Source organism: Thermobia domestica, chromosome 12, assembly GCF_964235325.1.
Source record: "Thermobia domestica chromosome 12, izTheDome1.hap1.1, whole genome shotgun sequence".
Taxonomy (NCBI): domain Eukaryota; kingdom Metazoa; phylum Arthropoda; class Insecta; order Zygentoma; family Lepismatidae; genus Thermobia; species Thermobia domestica.
In genome coordinates, this window is record NC_137465.1 from 121007753 (window position 1) to 121035642 (window position 27890).

General features: G+C 34.1%; 1 protein-coding gene across 24 annotated transcripts in view; it reads right to left on the bottom strand.

Annotated features, from left to right (window-relative positions):
- Positions 1-27890, bottom strand: part of para (sodium voltage-gated channel paralytic) — a 651733-nt gene that overhangs the window by 373796 nt on the left and 250047 nt on the right. For 11 of the 24 annotated variants that reach the window (XM_081734042.1, XM_081734041.1, XM_081734040.1 and 8 more), the window contains exon 1: positions 23423-24737. The exons of the other annotated variants lie outside the window; for them this stretch is intronic. The gene's annotated coding sequence lies outside the window, so the exon portion shown is untranslated. Of the gene's footprint in view, positions 1-23422; positions 24738-27890 lie in introns of those variants that run through there. 24 annotated transcript variants of the gene reach the window in all.

Sequence of the window (27890 nt, forward strand, 5' to 3'; positions counted from 1 at the left end):
CTGTACACATAATTACATCAAAATATAAACAGTACGCAAATTTAACAGCAATCAAATAGAACAAGTACGAAGATTTTCAAATTAATTAAATGCTGTATTGACTTAATATCAATGTAACCACCTCCAAAATACCTAACTGATTATATTTACTACAAAAATGTCAAAATGATAATTAAAAATGATAACTTTAAAAATAACAATTTTTTACATAGGAAAATATACCCTAAATATAACAATTTTCCTAGGCACTAATTTACCACATAGCCTACTTTGGTATCACTGATGACTTTATAATTCGAAGGCTCTTCTAGAATCACTAACGGCATTCTTCACAACTATCGACTCTGTACTCAGGTATATTGAGGCTACTATAAACTTTTAGTAAATATTACCGAAACAATTAAATATTTAATTTTAAAATTAATTCCAGAAATAATACTGTACTAGTATTGCTAACACGAGTTTTCAAGAAGGGCAAAATGGTTTGATAACAGCGTTCTAACCCTTCTTGTAGAGGGTTCCTAGTTGGAGTCCAACTGATCTGACATTCTGGGAAACAATCGTTTCTGCCGATATTTTACTCCAAACCTTTTAATTCTTTTATTGTCTCTCTGATCCTACAAAGGCATACTTACTATAGAATCAAAAGGATTTATTTCACTTCTTCTCTGGTGCATCTAAAATCTTATACAATGATCTTTGATACATATACATACATACATACATGCATATATATATATATATATATATATATATATATATATATATATATATATATATATATATATATATATATATATATATATATATATATATGGCATTATTACTATAATTGAATGTATGTGTAAATTTAGAAACCTATTTCATTGTAAACACGTGTTTTGCGTATAGATTTCTCCGCAGTGACGTAATGAAAAATAAGTTTGTGAACTTTACTCGTTGAAAGGCTTTATTCATCTAAGGAATTTCACCGTTTCTTATTTCTCAAAATAAGAAAAAGAAAAGAGAAAAACCTAGAAGAAAAATCAATCGTCTTACATAACAGTAACTAAGGCAGGATCGTTTAGAAGGCTTCTATTGATTTCGTGTGTATTAGACTACATGCTTCCACAGCAGATACATTGTCGCTGTGTGGATGGAGTTTATTTGTGAGGCCTCCGTTTGTATTGGTTAAAACCTTGACAAGAACGAATTGTTATATGGATCACTTCTGTCGAAGAAACAATAGAACGCTGTTAATCACCCTTTAAAGCAATGTGTTTAAACTTCAGTAGAAAGATAGATAAAGTCTGGAAGATGACTATGTTGCAAGTAATATATGTACGAATTTTGTTTATTATAATCACAAAATTTAGCTAATAAACTTGTATACCAATTCAAAATTAAGAAAACTAACTATAATTGTTATAGACACGTATTTATAAATAAAACATGCTAAATTAATGATATTAATGGAAAAAGTACCCCGTTTTAAATTTATTAGAATTATAGCAATGTTAGTAAACCGTCCATCCATTGTTTCACACAATACCTCCCGAACGAAAGAGAATTTTTGAACTCTGTTTCTTGTAATAGACAGATCATATCAACTGAGTTTTTAAAGGAGTAAATTCCAGGACATCTTTAGGGCAATGATGACTCTAAAAATGGATATTTGTATTTCACTTATTCATGATAAAAGTATTTTTCCATAACAAAAGTATTCATAACAAAGGTAATGTTAATATCCAATACTCAAAACACCGATGAATTAAAGGTTTTATAAATATTTAGCGGAAAACACTTAGTTGCTCCTAATCCTTATTATAAATACAAACCCATTTATTCATAAACGAACGTTTTGTGTGAATTTTAAATTGTCTTTAGCAAAGTTTTTTTTAAATAGAACATCTTGTTTCAATTGATCAAATTTTCTCAGTTGAAGATTTTACTCCCTAAGAAATTAGTAATTCTAGAACAGAAATGAAACTCTGTACACTAAATAAATTTAGTGTGAGAACTATATGTATACGTTATGCAAAATAGATCCTACACGTATTTTATACCGTAAAATGATATGTTTTGTTCAGTTTAATAATAAATAATAAAGAAGTTTTTTTCTATAGTTTCTGATAGTAATAATGTTTGTATTGACAATGCCCTCCATAGATAATAAATACAAATTACTTCAGATTTATCTTAAGTAAACCAATAATAAATTATTAATCCGTGAGAAATGTGTATGTTTTGCATTGTTAATTATTAAGTACATTTCAGATATTTTTGTTGGTATTATACAGAAAACGCTCCCTTATGATTTTAGTAAAATTCATTTTGCTTGATTTTCAATTGGGTTGCATATTATTAATAAATCAGATACTTTTTATTTGTCGTCTGTAGAGCATGAGCAAGATGATTCTAATACTAAAATTCCTCATCTTGGGCTTAAATAAAATCAAATGATCACACAGCCTATTGGAAGAAATAAAAGATATTGTTTTAAGTATCATTGTCAAAAACTTGTAAATGAAGCACTTAAAACATTTTACGGAATTCTAGGTTTAACAGACCTAATTTGTTAAGCAATAGAATTCTAGTTGTTTGCATTCTATCTGAGGCTAAACACTGTCATATACAGCTGGTTTTAAGATACAAATCAATTACCCTCAAGTTATGAGAAATGAAATGATTGTATAAATTAAGGCTGAAAAATATTGGTTTAAGTATTATTAGGTGATGTGAATTTTAAACCCATATTCACTAGAAATTTGTGAGTGCGCGATGCACGATTTTTTAAAGTTTTTCTATTTTTTAAAGATGCTCTTAATCACTTGACAAATGTCATATAATTCAAATATAATATTAACAGAAATGGCACATCTAAAATCGATGAAAGTTATTCGTTTAAATGTATGTAAACTATTTTGCCTTTAGTGTAAAATATACAGATAAGATAATTATATAAGATAATTAAGATTATTGATTCTCAACCCCAATTAGTCATTAGTACGTATTATTTCTGCAACCTGAGGAATGGTTCTATAAAGTCTGTGCGTTATGCATCCCAACTTACTCAGCGTTTAAGTGGGTTGCATACCACGAAAGGATAAAGGCGTTCTGCAGCCGTGTTTTGTTTCAGTGCAGATTAAACCGAAACACGAGTTTTAGAAACGTTATGAGAAACACAACAAGGTCTCAGAGATCCATTAGTCAATTTTGTATTATATTTACTTTCAAATGTATTTAAGGTCTTTTATAATAAAAGGGCCAAATAAATTTAAACTTTCACGAGCAACCAGGGTGCCAACATTGCGTTTTAAAATTTACCACTGGGTGTCAGAGACCCATGTTTCGGTTAAAGTGTTAAATCATGTGACCATGTTACAATGAAATTTTTTTACCGTTATTCAGTAATTAGAGAGGTTAAGAAACATAATATCCTATACCGATTCTAGTATTGATTCTATATTTACTATGATATGAATATACTCATATTTCATACTAATTATAATTTATTCTTATACAGTACAATGCGTCAAGCGACGTTTTTATTATGATTTAATAATAACAATAATAATTTATTCTTATGCTTAATTTTTAGTTTAACGTCCCATGAGTACACACTGAGGCTAAGGGACACGGTGGTTATGAGATGGATAATAATAATAATGAAATGACGTTTGTGGGATAAAACGAGAGAAGCCTAAGGAAACCCACACACACGGCGTTGGTTCACCACAGTAATACCAACATATACGATAATTCTTGAATCATACGATAATTTTGACACCTATACGATGTACGATAACTCGTGTACAATAGGAATACATACTGTAATTTAACAAATCTTAACAACGTGAAAAATTACTTATTCGGGAGATACTTAAAAATGGCAAATAAATGCTAATTATTACACTAAGAAAAGTATTTGAATTTTGAAAACAATGCTGTTGCTCCAATGTTTTTCTAAACATTGTAGGCGCAAAGCTCAAAAAGACAAATGCAGGTAAAATAAAATTAAAAGAGCCATAATTAGAATATTTTATGTTACGTTAATACGTTAATGGTATTTTAAAATCATTAAGCAATGTAATATGCTTTTGATGCTTTCACGGATGTCAAAATCCTTCCTACATATGTTGATTATTTAGTAACTGCTTGATTGGTTGGCTTATTGAAGTTTAACATTCCTTTTCATTAGCAAGGCTATATACGACTCCATGTACTCTTTAAAATGGAAGATAAACCATTTATATCTTACAATTACACGCAATGCGAATCAAATATGGAACTACATGGACAAAAAATACACGTGTTATCAACGTGATTAGGAAACTATAGGTACTTTGAAATAGATGAGTTTTCATATTGGTAAGAAATTTGAAATCTGGTCACATCTATGCACATTATTAAAATGTATAGATACACACGACCCATTATTATTATAGTAGTATCAAAATAATACTTCATATTACGATAAGAAAAACAATAAATTTAGAGAGGTATATACGATAATCTCTGCTGAACATGGCAATTCTAATCTGTCACAAAGCTAATTTTGCGGGGGCTGGAATCGATCCAGGAACCCATTGCGCCAGAGCTAAGTGCTCAACTACTAGTTTTTGAAGTTAACTGGTTTACCGAACGTTCCTCAGTAACGTAATTTCCCTAATATTAATATTTTTACTTTACTTTACTTTTCCCATTTGTCTTTAAGAACAGGGACACGAACACAGGAACATCGAGAACAGTTAAAATTCCAAAGTGTCTAACAACGAGAATCAAACCACGGTCCACATACACTAAAGGCGCAAGCGCTAGCCACTAGTTCACCAAGGAGGGCACCCTCTAACCACCGCGGCCATCTTATGGTTATCATTATAAATATTCTTATTCGTATAATTTCTTATTTTTGTTATCGCCATTGTCTTTATTTGTAATCTTGCTGTTATTTCCATTCTCTTTACGTTTATTGTTGTTATTGTTATAAAGGAAAACACTATTACCTCGTACAACGCTATAACTTACAATAGTTTGAAGGTTTAAAGTTTTAATGAAAGGTTTTGCAGAGACTAGAAAGAAAATTTGAAGTAGACACGTAGAACTTCTTCAATTATTTATCTCTACATTATATAGACCTAACTATACATATGATGATTTTAAGATTCAAGATTATAATGTTACACATTATGTTTTAATAATATCAAAATAATAGTACTCATTTTACATAACAATTATAATTAATGGTCATAGATGAGGGCACGGTGGCTCAGTAGTTAAGCGCTCTTCTCTTGTGCGAGGTGAGCTCCTTCGTGGCTAAGCGGTTAGCATACGCGCCTATGGCGTGGGAGACCCGGGTTCGATTCCCGGCGGGAGCTCATGTGGTTCGGATTCCACGTTAATCAGTAGGTCCACGTCTCATATAGCCTCGCTGCTGAATGGGCCATTAAACTCAAAATCAACTCAACTCTCTTGTGCGAGGTGTCTCTGGTTCGATCCACGTACACGAGTTTTTGGTGGATAACATCATGTCCGTAGTTTTTTATGTTTCTCTCACATTCTCATCCTACCAATTATTTCATAACAATTCACTTTCATAATCATAATCATTTATTTATACGTTTTCTTCGTCATAACGTGCATACGTGTGGGGCATAAAACTAAAAAAAAAGTGATTTCATTTTTATGTTGATAGTTCGTGACATTAACAAAATAATAATGATTTTCACATTTTAGATACGACGTTAAATTTCTCATAATAAGAGAAAAACCGAGAAAAGTTAATGAGATTTCGTATTATGTCTATCGGGGAACAAACATTCAATTACTTCTTGCATCTTCTCTGCAAATATTGCTTCGAGGAAGTAATCGAAAGGAATTCGTGAAAAACGTGAGCTGTAGCTTCGAATATAACCCTTGAAGCGTTTTTTCCAGAACTTTTATTCCGTTTCCCAGGAAAAACGTGAGCCTCTTTTGACGGCTGTTTTGTTCTCCCTCGAGAGCTATATCTCTGTGTACTCAGAAGATCCCGAGTATTTCTCCTTCTTATCCTTTTCCCAAACGTTCACGTTGAGCTCACGGCACCCAGTTCCAGGAACCAATGCTGATTCTCCAGCGTTTTCTGTGTTTCATTTTATTCCTGTAGATAGTTTTACGCTAGAAGACATACTCTGAGGCATTGTTTCAAAATTGTCAGAAATAACAATAGATCCTATCCATGTATGCATCAAAAACTACATTATGATAATAATCATTGTTGGAAAAACACGTTTACATAACAACAATATATTTGCCAAGTTCTACAATACTATACATGGAACTTTAAGAAAGCAATCATATAAAACAGAGAATTTAGCTATCATAAATAAGGTCCGTACCTAGTAATATTACACATATATTCTATGAAAGAGGTGGAAAAGAAAAATGAAGAAATGCTATGATAGACATAGCATACGTATGTACTTCAAGAGTTCACATAAATTTTTAAGAACATTCATATATTTTTACTCTATGTATATAAAAATATACGTAAAGTATGATCTAATGATCTAATATATGATCTTGTTTGAGTGTATAGTGCGCAAATATACGAAAGAAGTTTGTTATGAACAATATAAAATTCCCTTTACTTGTTGAAAGTGACATCAGGATTTTTAATAAACTATTCACTGTTTTTCAATAAATGCAGTTAAGTGATCATAGGTCTCTAGAATGCAACGGCGTATGCCCCAAAATGTTTATTTTTACTTTTTGTTTCGGTATATTCTGAAGTCATTGAGAGTGACACTGGTTCAGACATCGCAAATTTTAGTATAAATACAAACATGATTGAATCCTATATTCTGCTGAAGTCTTAATTTAGCGATTAGAAATAGTGTTTAATTCATGAAATTAAATTTCGTTCAATTAATACGTTAATATATTAATACATATATTTATGAAATAACTAATAATGATTTTATAGTAAGTTATTTTTAGAAGTAAAAGGAGAACACAAATAAAATTTCAAATCTGGGAGTAATGTCAGGACCGTACAATTGTATTTATCTCAAGTGCATTTAGCTCAAAAGTAACAATTGGCGCATTACTATTCTAGAAGTCCTAAATATGACCTAAAAGTAAGTGGACCGCATATCTGAACTATTGATGCATTAAGTTTAAGAGATAATATAATAATAAACATGTATATATTTATGAAACTACTCTTAGGACAGCCCTTCCACTTTTACCAATAAATAAGTTAATAAATAAAAATTTACTGGACGGAAAAGAATAATTTGCTCGCCTTGTATAGATATACATAATATATAATTGGTCTTTATGTACAACGATATTGAATCTTTCTAATGACGAAGACAGTAGGGTTTGCAACATCCTCGTCTACGCACTTACCCACCGTCGTTGAAGTTGTTTTCTTAAATATAACACATTTAACTTTACACATGAAATAAATGATGATTTTATTTCATGTTTATTCTTAAAGATCTTCTATATTAATTATTTAAGAATGATTGGCATCATCAAATAATAAAATTAAATACTTGTGCCCTTAGTATTACACAGAAATGATGTAAATATTATGGTAAGAATATCTTCCCAACTACCGTCGCGTGACTAGTCTAACGCACACTTGCTTATAAAAATTAAATTGCAGCAAACAAAGTAAGAGTTTAGCATAGATTTGTAATTGTGAATAAAGATATGTTACTTTGCTTTCCCTTTTTAACTGTTTGAGGGCGTGTCTTCTTTGTCACTGTAATCACTTAGTTATTCCCTGGTGTTACACGTGCCGAATAGAGTTCAAACTAGGTCACCCAATCAACGGTGTTAAAAGTGCGACATAAAGCGCAGTGGGTGGTGCAAAATAATGGAGGGGAACTCTCGCATTAGAAATTGATCTCACCCCTAACCTACGGGAGTGGAGACTGGGAAGTTTGTTGTTCTGATAAGAGACTTGTCGTATCGCGTTTCCAGTCAAACACCGAGTTAAATAATTAGCGGGGAACTTTCAGGCCAACTAACTACGTAGGAAAGGTTATTTATATCGCCTAATCCACTAAATAACGTTAACGAAGTTAAGGGTATCTAAAGACAAAAAAGAAATAGAACAACGAAATTGACGTTATTAAGATAATTAGGTAGGAGCAGATTATTATTTAGCTGCCTTGCACAATTGAGCGGTTTATTATCCAAGTCTAGTGATGAATATATGTAGGTCATTTTATTACAACGAAATGAGTTTAACGGGATTTCTGCCGTATCCCAACTATTTCCTTTGAGGAAAGGTTTCTAATAGTGGCAGCTATTGTGGGAAGTCACACAGGTGAAAAAATGAACGTTTATCTACTTCAAACTAAGGAAACTAATCTCACCTAATATTCTATAGTAGCACTTCTATATGAGAATTAGTACATTAGGTACGTTTTCTTTTCTCAGTTTGAAGTGATAAAGGTTTAATTTTTATCGATATCACTTCTTTCACGAAAGGAATATAAAATATCAAGTAAAAGAACATTACGGTGAATTTATGTAACAAAGGCACTTAACTGCGCTTGACAAATAGATGAGTATTTCCCATAAACTTACGCTAATGAAAGTCTCTAGTGGTATTACAAGCAGTGTTCCTTTCAGAAACAACCTTCCGGAATACTAACAATAAGTGTGCCCGAATAGTACTGCTGGTACTATTATGTTTATTATTATATTCTAGACGCATTATTTTGGTCTCCTCCGGGGGGCAGTGCCCCCCAAAAAACGTGTCTGGACGAAGCACTGATTACAATTAGTAGGGCTAATGCATCACTGTTATCAATTCATATATCACCGTTAGAAAACAAATAATAATCGATAGAAGTTGCTACTTAACTGTGTATGGCTTTTACTTACATAAATGAATAATCTGTTGCAGTAGAACAAAAGCTATCAATAATTATTGAAACTAACGACACAATTTCAAAGCAATAAAAATTAGTTTAACTCGATTTTCTCGAAAATTATGTACGAGACTTTACCTTCAAGCAGCACACCATTTTGCTCGGCTTGAAGTCATCTATCAATTAATATATGGCTCAACTTTGGACAGTATTTTCATTAAACAAACGGAGATAAAAAATATCGAACGCATTTGGAACGAAAAATTGGAAACTCCGGTTACAAGTGGCTTTCCTGGCACTGGTCCTGACACGGCAGAGGAACTGCATTCCTACAAAATACATCTTGTAGTGCTGATTGTCTGGACTGTGTAGTGTCTGTACACAACCAGATAATGTTTATCAAAGTACAGTACAACCTCGTCTATACGGCCCTCGTTGATCCGGATCAGATTTTAGACAAGAAAGGAAACAGCGGACGACATATGCAGATGCTGCGCACCAGCTCACAAACATCATGGCGTACTTGGAGCGTCAGCCCAACACGACTCCAACTGAACTATTAATGATAAAGCGTTTGCGTGTCCGTGCTTCATTCAAACACAACATGTGTTTGAAATAGAAGACAGTGGACCAATTATTTATTAAGAAATGACGTGAAATTTATCATAATAAACAATAAGTCTGCTTATTTAAGGATTTGTTTTGCTTATTTCCCGGATTATCCGGATTTTTGATTTCCCAGATTGCCTTTGGTCCCAGTTAGTCCGAATAAAAAGAGGTTGTACTTCATATAACCAAGATTTTCTTTATCCTACATGTGCCAACGTAGGACACAACATAATTCCCGTCAATTTGCGGCTGTTCAGGTCTGTCTTGTACGTAACAAACCTGTATGTATCTGAAACAGAAAATTTTGTGCAAATTACAGAATCCTGCTAAATTGTACTTCTTCGGATATTTTAGACTAAAACAGATTTTTTCCTCTTAGTGCAGAAATTAAAGTTTAAAGAGTTAATAATAATCACTTTCGGCTATATCTCATTAACACAAGTGTGTATTTTAATCGTGCTACTTGTCATAATTTTAATTAAAAGCTTGATAATGTATATTTCAGCATTAGTTTTATCCTATATTTATAGCTTAGCTCACGAATCTCTGCCGCGATTGAGGCCAACGAAGAATTAGCGTCGCGGCAGAGATTCGTGAGCTAAGCTATAGCATAGTTCTTCTAAAGTATCAATTTTTTAAGTTTGAAAAAATATTTTTCCTCAATTTTCTGGAAACCTATGCATGGGGACTTACACTTATCCATATAATATTGTTCAGCTTTATGAGGTTTATCGATTGCTGCATAACTTATCTTTAAGCATTTTTTCTGTTATACACTGAGCAAAAACTATGTGGTGCACGTAAAATCGTAGGTTACATGCGTAAATCTTATAGGTTTTGGACTTAACGTACAAGTTTGTGTAACATAATGCAGCAAACATATAACTGAAGAGGAATGTTTTATACGTATAACTATTCCGAATAAACGTACTTTTCACGCAAAAGAAAGAACTGTATATAGACGGTCAGAATCTCACTAGGATTAGGATATAGATTTCTGGGCTTTCGGCATCTAAGGCCATTTAGCCCGTCACGTACATGAGGGATGACGTCCCTCGGCGAGCACACTATCCGAGGAAAGAGAAGAAAAGAAGCAACCTGGGACCTATATATTAGGTACCATCCCGGCATTTGCCCGGTGTGAATGAGGGAAACCTCATTCAGGGTGGCTGGCCTGAAAAAGCTTTCTACACTTTTTCGACCGAGTGCCCCCACCGAGAATCGAACCCCGGGACCGCTCGCACCTAAGGCGAGAGCGTTAGCGATTACGCTACGCAGGGCCACCGGATCTTACATAGAGATGGGTGTATATAACATATAGTTGACTTAAGTAACATACGTATACATATTTAATATGCAGAAGATTGTTAGATGTCAGACAACCTGCAGCGGCATGGTGTAACATCTAAGAGGAAAAAAGGGCAGTATGTATATAGCATATGTGGCATATGGATAACGTATGCTCTGTACAGATTTTCGTACTGAACGCTTATAATATTATAGAATCATAATCTTTGGAACTCATATCTGTCACCATTTGTCAAAATACTAACAAATATTACAAAAGAGAACTACTCGCAAAAGGGATTCTTGTAGACACGATGGAAAACACAGAATCATCAACAAAGAATTTTTAAAACTTGAGGAAGAAATAAAGAGAATTAGGACCGAAGAGTTGAAGTTTGAAGAAATTCGATGTTTGTACGTCACATTCCGTTAAAACTGAAAGGTAATTATTATCACATTAAGTATTTCTAACATAAAAATAAGTAGTATTTTGAAATGAAATTGAAACCATATTTTTTTGAATATAGATTTTTCCGTTATTCAAAAAGCATTCTAGTTTCCATGATAGGCAGATTTTTGCTTACTACAGATTTAATTATACGGAATTATATTCACAAATTGACAAGAACTAATTTTTCTATTACTCACGTTTCCGACAAAAGAAAGATTTCATCACATACAGGGTGCAAGAAAAATCTACTTTTACATTGGATCCTTTAACCAGATGGCTATAAAAGTGTATGATAAACTCAAATAATTAATGAATAAATAATTAAATAAATACGACTGTGCGATTCATAGCAGACCTAGTGAACAATGATTGAGAAACTGTGAGGAAAATTTTAAACTGAAAGTCTTGGCATATGGTGTTTGCCATAATGGCATCAAAAGACCTCACTTGTAAACAAAAGAACAGGATGGTGGAAGTGTGTAAAACTTGTTGGAGGGGTAGAGTGAAGTTTTGGGCTGAATAATCACAGGTAATGAGTCCTCGCGTATAACCCTGAAATAAAGTGACAAAGTTCCCAATGGAGGACAGCTGACTCCCCACGACTGAAAGAGTTCTGGCAATCAAAATCACAAATCAAAACTATGTTGATAACACCTTTTGATATTCGTGGATCGTACCATACATAATAAGGTTGTAGCACAGGTCAAACAGTCAACCAACTGTACTATTTGGGAGTGCTTCAAAGATCGCGTGTTGAGACACAATTGACCAGAACTTCTCGCTAGAAATTCATTTTTTCAGTTATATCCCGTAACGGCAACCACTTCCAAAAAGGCTAGTTATTCTTTTAAATACAACTGGTCTAAAATACATAGAGCCTTTTGTTGTTTATATGAAGAAACACCTTATACAACGCGGTAAATCGGATTTAAATTGAACATCACAAAACTTCAGAATAATAAAAATAATGACATTATTTTTTTTAAAAAAAATTAATATAAAACACCAATTTATTCTGTTTTGATGGAGAAGATCTCTATTTTGATACCAAACTTTATTCTAGCTTTGTATTCCAAGTCTACGCTGATCGTCCAAGAGATGTTCCCTCCTCGAAAGATCATTTTTGGATCCATTAGTGCTACAGACTGCTGAATATAGAGGATAAATGAGTCAATAATAGTGGAACAATTGGCGATGATTTTTAGTTTAACGTCACCGATTATCCACCAAGGCTAAGGGAGGTGACGAAGATGAGATGGATGATAACAGTGAAATGACGGATGTGGGAGAAAACGGGAGAACGCCTAGGAAATCTATGCACAGTGTTTGTCCACCACAAACTTCACTTGTTTGGAGCTGAGATCGAACGAGCACGCACCAAAGGTTAGTATATTACTACTGAGCCACTGCGGTTTCAAAGATTGTTAAGAATAAAAGTACAAACCCATACACACACACTATGTTCATTATTTTGATAATATCATCGTAAGAAAGGATGGCATACAGAAATGGATGGCATCTCATCTCTAAAGCGATTTCTTGGAATGTCAGAGTGCTTTAAGTAGGGTGATATGTGAGCCGCATACCGGGTCACAGTGCGGTTATTTGAGACTTCTTACATAATTGATTTCTAATCTATATTATAATATACTTTAATTAATTCATTTGTTTGGAAATCACTTTCTTAACTAATAACGTACGAGTATATTTAAGCTAGTTGATGGAAACTACTTGCATAATTTTACATTTTATTCTACTATATTTATTAATAACTCTTAAGACTCATTTACTCTTTTGATTTTGGTGCGAGTGGTTCTGGGTTCGATTCTCAGTGGGGACATTTGGTCAAAAAAGGTATAAAAACTTTTTCAGGCGAGTCATATTGAGTGAAATATTCCTGGATTTTCCTCATTCACAGCAGCAAATGCCGCGATGGTACCTCAAATAATTGTCCCAGGCCGGTTCCTTGTTTCCTTTCCCATTCCGTGCTTGCTCCCCCAATCCTCCAGGCAGTATGATCACCGAGGTACGTCATCTCACATACGTGACGGACTAACACGACTACACATACATAAAGCCCAGAAGTTTAGTTCCTAATTCTAATCATTTACTCATTTACTACTAGCTGAATATACCCATTCTTCGCAAGGGGGTTGTATTTGGAAGTCAACGCCTGTGGAGGTATCACCATTCATTTCAGCAACCGCGAAAACTATGGATTTGGCACTAATATAAGTCATTTTGGGCTATTTTTACATGTCTTGGTATCCCCCCGCTGACCCCTGGCCCGCATACAATAGTAGCTAAATTTGAAAGTCATCGATATTAGAAGTGTCACCATTGACCTCAGCGACCGCGAAAACTAGGTATTTGACTCTAATATCGGTCATTTTGGATTACTTTTACACGTCTCAGTATTCCCCCGGCGACTCCCGGCCCGCAGCCGAATAGGGTGAATTTGGAAGTTAATGCGATCGGAGTTTTTCCATTGACCTCAGCTACTGCGAAAACTATGAATTCGACATTAATATCGGTGATTTTCTACTACTTTTACATGTCCTGGTAAACGCTCCCCTGAGACCCCTTGGTTCGAATTTTTTTAAAAAAACCTTCATCTTGGTCTGGGGCCTGGACCAAAGTATCTGTGACCAAAATTTGATAACTCTCGGTCAACTTGTCCGATCCTCAGGCCGGTCCCGATAAACGCCCCCCTGAGATACCCCTGGTTCGAAATTTAAAAAAAAAACGCTCCGTCGTGATCTGAGGCTGGACAAAGGTATTCGTGACCAAATTTTGGTAACTCTCGGTCCACTCGTCAGGTCCCCAGGCCGCACACAGACAGACAAACACACAAACAAACTCTTTATTCTATTTATATTAAAAGATTAGGTTAGATAGGCTGTACTTGTAAATAAGTCAAATTTCGTTTTAAGTTTAGTTCTGTGCCTATCTTACCAGCACTTTTCTCTCTCAGACAGTTTAGTAAACGTCGATATTTTGGGGCAAAACCAGAGGTAAAAGTGAGGGGTAATGTGGGGAGATGGCGTCCCCTATCTCCTAAAATATGTACGGTATCTCCCCAGTTTCTAAAAAGTACAATGGGCATAGATAGGTGGGGGGACAGTGTGACGTCATGCCGCTACCTACCGTCTCACCTACCTTTTCAGATCCACTTTTACCCCTGGGTAAAATCATTTACTTCTGATAGGCTTAAGATTATAATTACGTTAATTATACAGTATTATTAGCATTTAACAGAAAATAAAACTGTTCAAAGTCATCAAATACCATATACGAATCAATAGACTTTATTGAGCTAAACAAAATGATACGTACGTGTAAAATATCATGCGTAGTTTTCGAGAAAATTGAGAAAACTTATTTCTTTTTAAAACTAAAAATTGACTCAGTAAGAGAACAATGCCACTTATTAAGGCGAATGTGCTGGTAAAATATGCAATTATTAAGCTCTTTGTTATGATAATAGCAACCAACACGACAATCCATAGTATCGTGAAAAAGATACAGCCTAATATCATTAATTAATTCTTAAATTTTAATTTTCCTTGAACTAAAATCTCGTCTGTCGATAAGACATATATCAGTCGATAGATAGCATTGAAGAACTGAAAAAAATAAGTTGCTTGAGGTAAAATTCTCATGTGTATTTTTGAGAAAATAAAAAAATGAACTTTTGCGGCAGTAAAATCTATAGGCCTATAATTCATTGCCAACAATGCGTAATTGTCAAAATTATTTTGCTGGAAGAAATTGTTGTTCATTTATGTACTATCTACGGTATATATAGAGAGAAATTCACTTAACTAGCACATTGTATATTTTGTTGTTCGTCTTTCCTAAGGATGACACGTGCACTCCTTGACCACATATTACTTGTAAATTTCGCACCAATTACTTATTTAAATTATTGCTTTATACTCTTATTACATGAATTACAGATTAATATTAAGATACTTGAATATTCACAATGCTAATTAATACTTTCTTCTATTTACCGACTGGAAACAAAATAAGAATTTGGTTCAAATTTTAAGGAAACAACTTTTGTGGTAATGCTAATCCTGGCATGTTGAAGAATTATGCTTCTACCTAGGTACAGTTACGTCAATAAGCTGTAATTATTTCACTATAATATACTGTATTTTCACTAGGTGTCTAAAATAACATTACCAAAATATGTTTCAGCTATACTGTACAGTAATATTGTGGTTCATGATACCTTAGTCATGTGTGCCCTCCATGCATGTCTAGTGGTTAGCGTGTGTGCCTTTGGTCTACGCGGTCCCCTATCGATTCTCGGCGGGAAAGTGTTAAAATTGGAATGCATTAACATGGTTCCGCTTCCAACTTAAACTATAGGCATAAGTCTGTTACAGCCTCGATGCTCAAAAGGAGCGCTAAGCTCTAACCAATCAATCGATTCAATCAGAATTATGTAAGCCAGATGACCATCAAATAAAAAGTTAATGAGTTTCTCCAGGTATACTTGTTTTCAACAGTTGAAACAGCAGTGCTTATTTAAGCATCCTTGTTTGCAATTATCATTAATTTATACTGGCCTGCAGAGTATCGTGAATAGCTAAAATGAAGATTGATTTTTCACTGATCTCAGAAGAAAGTGGCTTCTAAGGAATACACAAGAAAACAATAGAATGTAGACAAGCTTTTTATATTGTCATGTATTTAAGTGAAATCTACCATACAAATTCACTATTGCGATAAACTTTATCTTATAGCTGTAAACCTTCGTAAAATTCTAGAATCCAAGAGCTTACCAATGCAATTTAAAACGAAAAGGCCGAAGTTAAACAGGATTTAGTAATTTGAGATGTGAAGCAAATTTTCGTTGGGACTTCAGCATTATAACTAAATACAAACTAGTTTTCAGTCGCTCATCTTAAAATTATCGAATTAGTTAGAAAAAAATAATTGAAGTTTGGGTTAATAATATAGTTCTGTGCTCAATGGTTGGAGTGGAACGGTTTGATTTTCAGGTATGATAACATATATCATTAGAAAATATGAAACAAACACTGAAAACATAAAATGAAATGAAATCTTTAAGTTTTACGTCCCACGATTATGACGGTTAGGCTAAAGGAGACGGTGATGATGAGAAATGAGTAAAATGGTGGAATGAAGAAAGTGGGGAAAACGGGAGAACCCCCCAAAAACCCACGAGCACGGTGTTTGTCCACCATAAAGTCCACACAGCACGAGCTGGGATCGAACCAGGGACCCCAAGCACCAGAGGTGAACGCTCTACCACTTTTTTTTTTAAAAAAAAACTTCCTGACGTATTTTCTACTGCAACCACTTTTCAGGACTACTAGAACCGACAGAGCACGAACACAGAAACATCGAGGACAGTTAAAATTCCACCCTTGCTACTACAAAGGGACTCGAACCCCCAATGGGCTTCATCTCGCGATCAGCCTAACGCCTCAGACCGCTCGGCTACACCCACCGGCTATCCACTGAGCCATCGTCCCCCCCCCCAACACTGAAAAATACGTTGTACATACGAACGTACACTTTTGTTTAAAAATGCTGGAAACTTCTCTTTAAAAATTCTGCTCTTTTACTTTTAGCAGGAATTAAATGCGGATTTAATTCCTGCTAAATGTGGATTTTTATTGACCAATTGAGATATTTATTTAGAGCCGAAGTAGAGTTAGAATTTCATATTTACGGTTGTCGGAATATGGCCTTCTAAACCAAAATGAGTGATTAAGATTTTTGAACAAGACTGTATACACCAGGGTTTTTACTTTTACTGTTTGAACTGAGCATATAAACTCCCTGTCGTTACCATCTGTGAAGAGCTATGGACGACCAGAGTATTTCACTTAGGTTTCGTATAGTCAACAAACTGGCTCTCATTCACGTATTTATCCGATTTTCTATACGTGAATTCGCTCTCTTAATTCAAATAATTTTCTGTTGCCTCATGAAATAAAGCCAGCACCAAAAAGTCTATGTCTGCATCGGGGTTCGAATCTAGAATTATTTATGTAAAGTGTAAGCGCGCAAATTATTTGAACCCATGGAAATACGCTGATTACAAATATGTCCAGAGAGAGTCATCAGCATGTTCCCGCTTGTGAACATTTTCTATATGTCTACTCAAGATTTTTATGCTCTTTAATTGATGAAGTGCGAACAGGAGTTTTTCAAAGAGGGTAACAATATAATTAACATTCAGTATATGCTGTGTATTATATAGAGAAGGTTGCGATATGGGAAAGTCTTTTCTATTTCTATTATAGGTCGAGCTCTATCACTTGATGGACCTTAAATTGTTAATGCAAAGTAAAGTTAAAAACTAAGTCTTTGTGCAGCAAGGAAAGAGAAAATATAATAAAAAACATGATTCTAAATGAAGGTCCAAAAACAGGGGTGGTAATGTAGGAGAAGGAAAAGTTAGTTCCTAAACATTAACAAAACATACACTCAACAGGGGAGAAAGGAGGAAATAAATTTCTCCTTTTAATTAGTATTATTTGTACTTGTACAATACTTAAGTAGTATTTGTTTATTAGATACAATGTTTATTTAACTTGCTCTATTGGCAAGATACAGTATCTGTGCTTCTTGAAATCCAATTCTAGTCTGTCAAGAATTGTCACGGCATTTTTGTTGTAGAAACATCTTAATCTTTTCCGATATTTCAGTAGGTTTTCTAATAATTTTATCAACTTAAAACGGTTTATAAAGTGATCGAACCAGGTACGAGTCGTCATATTATCCTTGAAAGGATTTTCAATATTATTTCATTTTGAGAATTATTGGTCCATCTCTGTACAACCTTCCTAGTTAATAAAAAGATTTATTTTTTCATAAGAATAAGATATTAGAAAAATTCTGCTTTCAACTCACGGAATTGGAAATGGAGAAACCACTTGTCAGGTATTTTATTTACTGTAGGTTCAAGTGTAAAGAGCGCTTATTTCGGCACATTAAAATGTTTAGATGCTTCCATTAATTTCATTTTCTTCTCCTTAACCGCAATTACTGTCTATTCATACTATCTTTATTAATGAATTTTCTTTTTCTATAAACAGTCTGTCCGAGTTCTTTTTGGGTATCTCTGGGGTAACTATAACTCACGACGAAAAGGAAGTTGTAGTACGAAATCATAATTCAACTAGTTTCCGCATTACCATCCGAACCATGTTTTTCGATGGTAAGCTTCCTAAATTGCCCCTCAAAATATTTTTGCATATTAAATACAATCATAATTGTCTACACCAATCCGTACTTTACAGCATACAGTATTATGATCTCTGCTGTCAACATAGAGAAAAATGAACTAATGTCTCATCTTGCAAAAGTTTTGATAATCCCGAAAATAATAAACATCTATTCACGTCCACGTTTTATAACATATTGCAGTAGCACCTTTAGCGTAGAATATGAGTTTGCTTGACCTTGCTTTTGACAGTAAAAGTAATTCGATAAACTTTATCATTGGCAAGTTATAGCAATTCCTGTATTACAACCTCACCTGTATTACCATTTTCTCCTCTATATATCTCCATCAGCACAAAATGGTGTATAATTCTATATTTAAGGTAATTATTTGTTTGATTATCATTTTAAATCTCTTACTGAACATCTGTTGCATGAAACACTGAGATAATTGACCCATATGAAATAACATATTTAGGAATTACCATGCCTATTTTTTGTTCAAAGAAACTTCCAGAAGACAAGAATGTGTCCGCTTAACCAGAAATTTGTTCTTAAAATATTTTCACAGAAAAAATCCATTTTATACCTGTATAATATTGTAGATGTTGGAAGTAGTATTTCTTTTTCAATATCGAAACAAGAAAAGGCATGGGCCAACAGTTTACAGTGGGATCCAAATCACACACTCCCAAGAGGGATTTAACGCAGATGCCATACACCAAATAGCAGTACTTTGAGCATTTAGCCACAGTGGAGGTCACAGTTTAATATACGAAGTTCGGACTACACAAAATATAGTTGCTTCAATTTCACTTTTATTATTTAATAACTGTAATATGGGAAATGACCATCCATGGGAACCGCAGATAGGTTTCTGAAACTGATACTTTGGACTAGAAGTAGAAAGAAGTGATTCAATGACAAAATAGCATATCTTCAATTCCCGGTGGAGTTTATGTGGCACGAATTCCATGTTATACTGTAAGTCCACGTCTCATATAACCTCGATGCTGAAAGAGACGCTAAACTCTAAATAAAGCAACCAACTAAAACCATATATCTTAATGAAAAAATAACATATTAATTGTGAAAAATCTCGTGTGTTTTATTTGATATTTAAATCAATTCTGTATATGTTTTGAGAAAGTATTGTTTTGTCACGTAAACAGTAAAACTTAATTGAATTGTGTACTTGATACTACAAAAAAATGCTCCGAGACCCTGTTACAAATCAACTATATCAAGAACTTAATAAATACAAGTAACACTATACGTTTTTATATGGTGTACAAACTCATATTACATAATGATACGAGATAATATTGAACGTAGAGTAAACTCAAAAAATTTTCAGGGATTTTGTAATAATTTAATCATACATTATTTCTTACTATTAATTTGTCTCCCCTTGGACCATTTGGTTCCGAGTCAACAGTTACAAGATTTTTTTAAAAAAAAATCTAAGTTAATTTCAAGTTTTGGGAATAAATTAAACTTTACGAAACACACACCAAATGATTCATAAATCAACACATGGATGAAACAAAAAAATTGCCAATTATTATTAGTGAATTGGAACTCAATCGATTTCACCTAATTATTGAAACTGTAAGTTAATAATCTTTTATATGCCAATGCTCCATTTTTTAAATATTTTTCAAATTTTCATTCAAAACAGATGAAATATGTTCTTTAAAAGTACATCATAATTTTATTTTAAAAATCTGAAAATCACGTATTTTGTAAATTTAAAGTTGTGTTGTTCAATTGACAATGTTTTTTGTGCTTAATTTATACAGTAATTAGCTGGATCTCTTTGTTTTAGAATATTTCAGTTTTGGAACATTGGCCTATAACAATATATGTGCTAATGTATAATTTGTCATACGGGTTTTCGCACTTCTCTCTCTCTCTCTCTCTTCTTCCGTTTGTTTACTGAAAGCCACAATAAGGGTGCATCTTGATATAAGTTTTGCATTACAATACTTTTATTTATTATAATTACACTTGATGACACTAAAATTTCCCTAAACGAAGTAGATTTCTCTAAGTTTTCAGAAAGCTTGAACGCATATTTAGTTTCACAATTCATTTTAGAAAAAATACGTTTTTGAAAGATCATGCTAACTTTACGTGATTTGTGCATTTCATATTTTGTCCAGGCGTATAATATGCGCTACTAATTTTATCTAAATCAAAACAAATAAACATATCTTTTACTAATATCCATACTTTATCACTGTTATACTGCCACTAACCGTGATGTCGCGGTTTCCTATAGCAGAAGGGACAGATTGTTATTTGGAAATGGTTTCAAATAACGATCACAGACATTTTGACTCTTGAAGAATCGGCACATTACAGATCAAGAGCACATTTCAGGTCATGTGTGCGGACAATTAGATGTATTTATAAGTGGAGACAGTAATGAAAATATTGTTAGAGTTTCTGTCACAAGCACTAAGGACACAATGGAAGTGTGTAGCAGTAGCAGTGAACCACTCAGGAAACAGAGAAAAGGTCATTTTCATTCTTTAAAAACAGCAAAATGATACCAAACATGTGTTTCAAAGAAGAATAACAAACGAATAGGCAGCATCCACTTGCTGGATAGACTACGTAGTTGACGCGTAGAGACCTTGATTACAAAGTAAAGAAATAGTAATGAAATCTGGTTGAAAATGCCCTAAACATCGTTCTCGTGGCTAATAAGTTTTTTTGGTAATTTCACAGCAACAACATGATGACACACTTTGAGTTCAGCATAGAGGCTACATTATATTTGATTCATTAGAAACCCAGGTATTTTTCAATACCAGGATCAAGTACACATTTCTCAAAAGTGCTAAGAGTGTCAGATAAATATTTTCTGGTATCAAGAAAGAAAGAAATACGCGCTTTTCCGAGCCGAATGTGACTGAATTTTGAAAACAGTGTGGGAAGAGAACTAATCAGGACTGTTTCCTTTTGTTCTATGAAAAAAGCAAGATATAATGTCGTGTGTAAAAATGTTGACTTTTTTTTTACACTTTGTTCCTTTACACTATCACGTATGTTATACTTAAAATTTTCATAAAGAAAATCATCTGTCGTAATATTTCAGTTCAGTGTAACTAAAGTACAATATACTACTTTATAAATGGAACAGGAGTATGTACAGCCTTGTTTATAAAAACCTGGCCGTCCACTTCTATTTAAAAAGCATTAGTGTCTTACGTAAAGTTAGAATAAAACATATGTGGATAACTATTGTCAATTGAGACCTTCATTTAGAGCCAAAGTAATATGGCCTTCTAAAGCAAGATGGGTGGCCAAGATTTTTGAACAAGGCTGTACATAAATATTGTGCCCATTAACTGTAAAATGTATTAGAATCTAAACAAATATCCTTATTACATATTTGTACACGGTATCAATAGGCTTGCAAAATATATTACACAGGAATAAGTAAGTAAAATTGACATGGTTTGAAAAGATCAGTTTTCAAAACCTCAGTGCAAAATATACTGATATAGGCCAATTTTGCATTAACGGGACATCCTTAAATCGTCCTTTTAAGAGCAGTGTTAATGTTCTACTTCAAATATTGTCAAAAGGTACGTATAAATGTGTGATAGACCCAAATTTCAAATCAAAATAACTTTAGGATCTTAAATCGGCCATTAAACGGTCTAATATAATGATGGCTAAAAGTAAGTAAATAAAGAGAGCAAGAAAATTACTTTTAGCTTATGATACGAATATAAAACGAGTTAATATCGAAAGACCTGTAGATTTAATAAGCTGGGTATTTCATAAATCCCGAATTTGAATTTCAATATAGAGAAAGATGACATTACATACTGAGTAAATCATTTAGTAGAAATCAGAAATGTCCTTTTCTTCGCAGTGATATGGAAGTATTTTATTTCTCACAACGCAGATTCCATTGTTCATCTTTAACATCAATACCAATGACTCCAAGAAAATTGCACGTCGATCAATAAAGTGGATTCAGAGGCTTTCCCACATAGAATGTAATAAAACATTTGAGACAGTTTAATGTTGTTTTACATTCATATGGATCTTATTTCTGAAAGCTGAAAAATCCAAGCATCTACAAATTAAATTGTAGATCAACATTCAAATAAAGATTCCTTATATGGATTAAGATAGCAACAGAACCAACCGCAGTGGATTACAATGTAAACAACAAAGTGTTCAAAATTAAAGTAGGCGAAACAAAAACGTTTCTAAGTTCATTGTTGTTTTAATAAAAGCTTCAATCTTACATAAACTTTGCAAAGAACCGTTTATAAAGCTAGGCAAGATCCAGAGCGAGTTGCTGCACAAAGCTAGTCAGAGGCCTCCCACTGCAGTGTTGCAGTGAAGGATCGCCCCTGCCTCTCCCTTCCCCTCCTCGCGCAAGCAAACTGGCACCACACAAGCATTCACAAAATGAACAATGTAAATGAATTACAGTTTTGGTTTATTGTAAATATATTTAACAATAGTAGTAGATATTTAAAAGCAAATTTAATTTTGAGGGTAGATAAAGGTAATTTAACATTAGAAGCAGAAAAAATTAATCATATTGATCATTCCTGCCTTAATTTATTTTACCCTTTAATTGAAGCTGAGGCAACAAAAATATTAACTGTAAGATTTTCTTCTTCAGAATTCGCAAATGTGTCTCACTAAAAGCTGCAATGAGAAGTCTAAAATGAAACGTGATAGCGCAAAACAAATCGAACTACTATATGAATTATATTTGATAAAGTATTTTTGTTACTTGATGGATGCAATTATGAAAAAGAAGAAATATTGATGTATGTAGTTCATTTTTTAGTTTATAGAAGGTTATGTTGTACCACGAAGAAGAAGTTTAATTTCGATTTGTAGTAGATACAGCCATAAATCACCCTAATATAGTTCCCTTTGGCGCAAAAAGCGAAAACAAAATATTCTGAAGCAAAAAAAAAAGTCCAGAAGCACACATTTAATAGGCAAAATGGAATAGAACACTCACCTTTAAAGCGTATGGAGCCTAGTCGCAAGAGACGGTAACTTGATCGATTTTTTGTCAAAGCACTTCATTTCAAGCAGACTAGTACAAATGTATGTTTTGATCAACAATTTTGTTGTTGTTAAGTTTCTCTACGGTTTTGATGAGTTTTTGTTTTGTTTTGTTGTTTTGCGTAATAGAGGTTGGATTTGGTTAACAAACCACCAGAGATTTCTTTTTTTATTTATTTTTTTGTTTTCCTTAAATCTGACTAATATCAGAACAATGACGGCTTTCAAGAAGCTTCAGCTGTAGCAACAATAAACGGAAACAAAAAAGAGCAGCAACAACAATAGTAGTAGTTAGCAACAATAACAGAAAATATCTTCCTCTCTTTTGTGTCTATTTTTATAGCTTTGACTATGATTTAATCTCTCTTTCTTACTATCTTTTTTAACGATGTATATTTTTTTGAAAACTAACACTTGTGTTTTTGTTTCTTGGTTCGTCCAAAATCGATCAATCGTCTTCTGTGCTACCTCCACACCACACAAAGAGATTCTTGTGCCAGAGTCAGGTATGTCCACGACTTGTAAAGCAACAACCTTAGAAAGGTAGCATATTCTTTGTTGAACTTATCCACGACAACAAGATACCGACCATAGCCCATCACCGGTTACTTTTTTCAGCTCAAAAGGATGAAGCACCAGTTTTCACAAGCAGTAAATAATGCCATCACAAAAATGTTTAGTAAAGCTGATGTAGACATAAATATATATGTATATCTTGTTACTTGAATATTCACAATAGAAAAAAATGTCACACTTTTTCCTTTTTTAAAAAAGCAAGTTAATATTATTTTTGGTTCACTATCAGGCACAAAATTTCACACACTGAATAAACACACACCGTAAAGCAGTTTTTAATTAATTATATAAATCGTTCAATAATATTTTGTTTGTTTTTGGAGTTCAACGATGCTCGCTTGACCGACTGTTGAATTCTCCCCGGACAGGACAGGACGGAAACAGAGTCCTTGTTGGTTATTACGATTAGGAATGAAGCAGGCGAGAAAACAGATACTCTACCGAGAGGGATACAGGCGGTTTGATAGGGTATAAAAGAGGGATTTTCGTCCAGGGAGACACAGAGAAAAAAAAGGAAAACTGAGGATTGTTTTTTCAGATTGAAACCCGTTAAGTTGACCCTTCTTTCAAGAAATCTTGAGTCCCCAGGGTAACACTACCACAGACCACCGGGATTCCTTCCTGCTTTTTCCCTACGTCATTGTGATTGCCCAGTATGCAGTCTGGACGCGACGCACTCACTTCTCACTCACAACAGCACCGCCACTGTGTCGCCCCAGTCGACAGTTCAGCAACGCGCAACACGGCAGCCAATCAGGAATCGACATCGACTCTGACGTCACAGGAAAATTCTTCAGGTAGAAAATACTTAGTGGGGGAGTTGTGAGAGAATGTGTGTGTGTGTGTGTGTGTATGTATGTATGTATGATAAGGAGATAAAAGAAGAAAAGAATGAGACTGAGGCAGATAACAATAGAAAAGGCTCTTTTCTTCAGTGTTTTCAGTAAGATTGTTGCATTTGCAACAATACAGAAAACTTTACATCATTCCTTACTTAAAGTAGTCGTATTTAGCCTAATCTTCCATTCTACTATGCTTATTATTAAGAAGTTATATTTTACACTGAAGCACATAAACAAATAAATGTTATAACTAAGTGTGTGCACTTCATTGCAGCTATTTTAGATTGCCTTCTCAAACGAGCCTGAAATTTCTCTCACCCATTTCTTCTTACTTCTCAAATATACGGCTTTTGTTCGTATTGTTTGTGTAAAATTGCAAATCAATGCTTGTTCAATGACAATATTTAACACTTACATACTTCAATATGGTTATTAGGGCACTGAAAAGCCCACCATGTGGGCATATAAAGATGTTGCTCTTCAGGCCGAGCTGCCCACGGTGTGCGCACACAGATCACCAGATTATTATGGTCGTTTCGTTTCGTCGGACTATTGGTATAATAAACAGCTGCAGTGTTGGGAAATATTATTTTAAAAGGAACATATACACATAAATTTCATCACAAGAGTAATACATGATTATACAACTTATGGTACATAGTGCATTGATCATGGCCAGGAAGGATCAAAAAGTTTTCTTATGGTGGTAGTCTACATGTTTTGAAAGAATTTAACACGTGTAAGTGTGAAATGAATATAGCAACAATCTCTTGGAGCTAGTTATTTTGAAAAATGTTCTAATATAATTATTGAGAAGACCATTTACTTAACTGTGTAATTACTGGTATGAAAAAATAAAACCAAAATATTTTTTAACTTTTTTAGTAATACAGTAAAATATCGCCATAACGAAAGCCAGTAAAACAAAATTTTCAGGATTGCAGAATTACTCTTGTGCCCCTTCCATTTCCTCTGTTTAATATGTATTAAAACATTTAATTTTAACGAATTTAGAACTTTCAGTATAACGAATAAGAACTTCGCTTTTAGACTTTCGAGCTATACTATGCAGAACTTTTAGAAGTCCTATAGATCAGCTATGTCCGTCTGTCCTTTCGTCTACAAGTATCAAAGCAAAAATGGTAGATATCGAGAAGTGCTTTTTCCGCAATCGATTAAGTTTCGTCTCATATGTTAACTTTTTATTCAAACCAGAAGTCGCTGCAATTAACCGTTTCAATGTTGATCAACACAAAGCGAAAACGGAAATACGTAAGAACAAGCTGTTTCCTAGAATCGATTCAGCGTCCTAACAATACATTTCAAAAAGGTCTACTCCGTTAAGACGCTATTCAAACCTTAAGTGCTAAAAATGAACAATTTTCAGTTGATCGCCATATTGCAGAAATAAAGTGAGAAGTAGTTTTCTGCAATCGACCCAAGTGCCCCAAGAATATACGAGGCGAGTTCAAAAAGTATCGAAACTTTGGTTGGCAAAAATATATTTATTGATTTGGTAATCCAAAACACTACTGCCTTTGAAAGTAGTCTCCTACTTGTGCCAGGGCTCCTGCTGTGGTTGGAAATACTTCTGGAACGCAGTTTTTGGAATAGTGAGCAATCGTGTCGTCGCATTTCGCATGGTCTTCTCTCGACTCAAATCGGGTTCCTTTCAGTGGCATTTTCAGCTTGAGAAGTAACCGAAAGTCACACGCAGCCATAACGGGTGAGTAGAGACCCTGAGGACACACAGGAATGTTGTGTTTGGCTATGAAGGCCTGAATCAAATCTTGCGGACACTCTCCTCATACCCAAATTCTCGTTCAAAATTGAATATACCAATCCGATTGAATGGTTTCCGCTTGGTTATTGCTTAGCTTTAAGCAAAATTTGATGCAATATCGATGCTCAAGTTTTTCTGTCATTTTACAAAAAAACTGAAATCCGACGACTGCTCACTACACGTCTTCACTCGTTGGCCGACTGCCAATGACTAACACTTTCTGCGGGCGGGAAAATGTCACGACTGCGCATGAGTTCTCTCTATATTTATCACTGAAATAAGTCTCCCGCGCTTCATTGGTTTACGCGAGAAAAAATAAGGTTTGATACGTTAAGTTGAGTTGATTTTGAGTTTAACGTCCCGTTCAGCAGCGAGGCTATATGAGACGTGGACCTACTGATTAACGTGGAATCCGAACCACATGAGCTCCCGCCGGGAGTCGAACCCGGACCTCCCACGCCAATTGATACGTTAAGGTTTGAACACACCTTGTATATTTCATCTCTACCCTATTCTCTCAACTAAAACTGGAAGTGGTAGATATTTATTACTACTTTTGGTTTCACCATTAATTTTTACAAAGAAAAAAAATGTAAGAGATAACGAGTATATTTTTTATTTGAATGATTGACCATCCCAAGAACATATTCTTCAACCTTCCTTCACTTTCTGTTCAAACCTGAAGTGGTAGAAATTATAAACATTTCAGGTTTTACGTTGTTCGCTTTAATCTAAAGCAATCATAGATAGCTAGAAGCAGTTTGTTGATATGGATTTAGTGCCGCCAGAATATGTTCCAGTTTCGATTTCAGTTCTCTAGAGCGACCGGAAGTTGTACATAGGAATCTTCTACTACTTCCATTTTGAATATTAATCTTTATATAGCAGAAAACGGCAATATATAGGAAGAAATGGCTTTTTGGTATGCCTTCAATGTCCCAAGAATAACTTCAGTTTTTAATCTTATCCAGTTCCGTAGTCAGAACAGGGGGAACTGAGAGAATTTTTTGCGGGCTGGCTTAGGTTCATCTTACATTCATTGATACACACCAACAAATAACTTAATTTTCAGAGGACTGAAGGTGATCAGAATAAGGACGGCTCATTCTCTAGCAACGACGGCTCATTCTCTAGCAACGAGCCCGATCTTAACGACTTATTACAACTGGAATTTATGCATCTACCACACCCTAGTTTCAATATTGAGTTTTCATAGTTTG